The sequence below is a fragment of the Cryptomeria japonica genome, unplaced genomic scaffold, assembly GCF_030272615.1.
Source record: "Cryptomeria japonica unplaced genomic scaffold, Sugi_1.0 HiC_scaffold_251, whole genome shotgun sequence".
NCBI classification, from domain to species: domain Eukaryota; kingdom Viridiplantae; phylum Streptophyta; class Pinopsida; order Cupressales; family Cupressaceae; genus Cryptomeria; species Cryptomeria japonica.
This window is the reverse complement of record NW_026729073.1, coordinates 12501-15930: the sequence shown is the minus strand read 5'-3', so window position 1 is coordinate 15930 and position 3430 is coordinate 12501. Positions and strand designations below refer to the sequence as shown.

General features: G+C 65.2%; 1 non-coding gene across 1 annotated transcript; it reads left to right on the top strand.

Moving 5' to 3' along the window:
- Positions 1–214: 214 nt before the first annotated feature.
- LOC131869536 (5S ribosomal RNA) lies at positions 215–333 on the top strand. The gene has a single exon (XR_009367918.1). It is a non-coding gene; the product is annotated as a 5S ribosomal RNA (ribosomal RNA).
- The last annotated feature ends 3097 nt before the right edge of the window (positions 334–3430 follow it).

The following is a 3430-nucleotide window of genomic DNA, read 5'->3' as shown; positions in this document are numbered from 1 at the left end:
CGCACACGACGCCCCCTCCAGGTGCACGCACGTAGGCCGGGCCGGGTGCACACCCGACGCCCTAGCAAGGTGCGCGCACCCGGGCAGGGCTCACACTTGGCGAACGGGGCGCACTTCGCGAGGGAGGGTGTGCACCTCGACGGGGGTGGGTGGCCGGGGTGGATTCGCACGTGGGTCGCGGTTTGCTAAGTACACACTGCGACAAGCTCATAACGGGTGCGATCATACCAGCGTTAGTGCACCGGATCCCATCAGAACTCCGCAGTTAAGCGCGCTTGGGCCGGAGTAGTACTGGGATGGGTGACCTCCCGGGAAGTCCCGGTGTTGCACCCTTTTTTAGTTTTTCGCCGGGCGTCGCAATGCTATTTGAATAAACCTTTTGCCCGTTTGCGTTCTCGTCGGGGCCGGGCCGGGCCGGGGTGCGCTGCCCGCACTACCGCGCGCGCGGGGGCGACACCGAGCGCGCACCCGAGGCGCCCCGAGCACACAGGCCACGGTGCAACCCGGGCGTTGTGCGCGCACCCCGGTGCGCCCGAGGTGCTGCGCGCGCACCCAGGTGAAATCGGTGTGCACCTCGGCCAGTGCGCGCTCGGTCGAGTCGCGCACGTTGGCCAAGGTGCACGGTGATGTTTCTTACTCTAAGGTTCCGCACCAGACGCCCGGGACAGGTGAGCGAAGCTGGGCGGGGCCGGGTGCGCGGCCGGGGCAGGTGCACGCAGCTGGAGAGAGCTTTGGAGCACACTTCGGAGCGCACCAATGATGCGCTCCATTCAAAAGTTTCCTGAAAAGGCAAAAAAAGTTGAGATTATAGAATTTCCCACTTGAGAGATTGTAAAAAAAAAAAATTTAAAATGAAGGAAACGCGGGTGCCAAGGTGTGCGCAGCCCAGCCAAGGTGTGCGCACCAAGGCGCCCACCCTGGCGAAGGTGCACGCAAGGTGCGCACCCGAGGCAAACCGGACAATTAACCCAACTTTCGACTTCGCGCGCACCTTGGAGCGCACTTCGGAGCGCTCCTTGGTGCGCACCAATCTTGGGCACCTCGGAGTGCACCATGGCGCCCACCAAGGTGCGCACCCGGGGCAAACCGAGCTCCGACTTCGTGCGCACCTTGGAGCGCACGAAAGGTGCGCACCATGGCGCCCACCAAGGTGCGCAGCCCAGCCAAGGCGTGCGCATCAAGGTGCGCACCCTGGCGAAGGTGCGCACCCGGGGCAAACCGAGCTCCGACTTCGTGCGCACCTTGGAGCGCACAAAAGGTGCGCAACCCAGCCAAGGTGTGCGCACCCCGGTCAAACCGAGCTCCGAATCGTGCGCACCAGAGGTGCACGCCATCGTGCGCACCTTGGAGCACACTTCGGAGCCCTCCTTGGTGCGCGCCGATGTTGCGCACCTCGGAGCGCACCCGGGGAAAACAATGCAATTAACCCGACTTTCGACTTCGTGGGCACCTCGGAGCGCTCTCGGGTTCGCACCTCGGAGCACACCGAGGTGCCCACCCTGGCGAAGGTGCACGCGAGGTGCGCACCCGGGGCAAACCGGGCTCCGACTTCGTGCACGCCGCACCTTGGAGCACACTTCGGAGCGCTCCTTGGTGCGCACCAGGGCGCGCAACCCAGCCGAGGTGCCCACCCCGGCGAAGGTGCACGCGAGGTGCGCACCCGGGGCAAACCGGGCTCCGACTTCGTGCACGCCATGGTGCCCACCGCGGCGAAGGTGCACGCGAGGTGCGCACCCGGGGCAAACCGGGCTCCGACTTCGTGCACGCCGCACCTTGGAGCACACTTCGGAGCGCTCCTTGGTGCGCACCATGGTGCCCACCAGGGCGCGCAACCCCGCCGAAGGTGCACGCGAGGTGCGCACCCGGGGCAAACCGGGCTCCGACTTCGTGCACGCCGCACCTTGGAGCACACTTCGGAGCGCTCCTTGGTGCGCACCATGGTGCCCACCAGGGCGCGCAACCCCGCCGAAGGTGCACGCGAGGTGCGCACCCGGGGCAAACCGGGCTCCGACTTCGTGCACGCCATGGTGCGCACCGCGGCGAAGGTGCGCACCCGGGGCAAACCGGGCTCCGACTTCGTGCACGCCGCACCTTGGAGCACACTTCGGAGCGCTCCTTGGTGCGCACCAGGGCGCGCAACCCAGCCGAGGTGCCCACCCCGGCGAAGGTGCACGCGAGGTGCGTACCCGGGGCAAACCGGGCTCCGACTTCGTGCACGCCGCACCTTGGAGCACACTTCAGAGCGCTCCTTGGTGCGCACCATGGTGCCCACCAGGCCGCGCAACCCAGCCAAGGTGTGCGCACCAAGGTGCACGCGAGGTGCGCACCCGGGGCAAACCGGGGTCCGACTTCGTGCACGCCGCACCTTGGAGCACACATCGGGGCGCTCCCGGGTTCGCACCGGCGTTGCGCACCGTGGTGGGCACCTCGGAGCACACCAAGGTGGGCAGCGAGGTGCGCACCTTTGATGCGATGCCTTCACTAATTTCCATAAAAGGCAAAAAAAAAACGAGATTTTAAAATTTCCGTTTTGAAAGATAGTGAGAAAAAGGGAATGCTGGTGCCATCTTGAGCCCGCCCTGGTGCGCAGCCCAGCCAAGGTGTGCGCACCAAGGTGCCCACCCTGGCGAAGGTGCGCGCCCGGGCAATTAACCCAACTTCCAACTTCGCGCGCGCCAGGGTGGGAGCGCACCCAACAACCGGGCCTGGGAAGAGCCAATGCGAGAAACCCCACCAAACGCTCTGACAAAAAAAGAGGGGGCGCTCCAGTAACCCCGCTTCGGAGCGCACCCTGGGCAAACCCAGCCAAGGTGCCCACCCCGGCCAAGGTGCAGGCGAGGTGCGCACCCGGGGCAAACCGGGCTCCGACAACGTGCACGCCGCACCTTGGAGCACACTTCGTAGCGCTCCCGGGTGCGCACCTCAGAGCACACCAAGGTGGGCAGCGAGGTGCGCACCTTTGATGCGCTGCCTTCACTAATTTCCAGAAAAGGCAAAAAAAAAAGGAGATTTTAAAATTTCCGTTTTGAAAGATAGTGAAAAAAACGGAACGCGCGTGCCATCTTGAGCCCGCCCTGGTGCGCAGCCCAGGTAAGGTGCCCACCCTGGCAAAGGTGCGCACCCGGGCAATTAACCCTACTTCCGACTTCGTGCGCGCCAGGGTGGCAACCGGGCCTCGGAAGAGCCAATGCGAGAAACCCCACCAAACGCTCCGACAAAAAAAGAGGCGGCGCTCCAATAACCCCGCTTCGGAGCGCAGCCGGGGCAAACCCAGCCAAGGTGCCCACCCCGACGAAGGTGCACGCGAGGTGCGCACCCGGGGCAAACCGGGCTCCGACAACGTGCACGCAGCACCTTGGAGCACACTTCGAAGCACTCCCGGGTGCCCACCGGCGTTGCGCACCGTGGTGGGCAGCGAGGTGCGCACCTT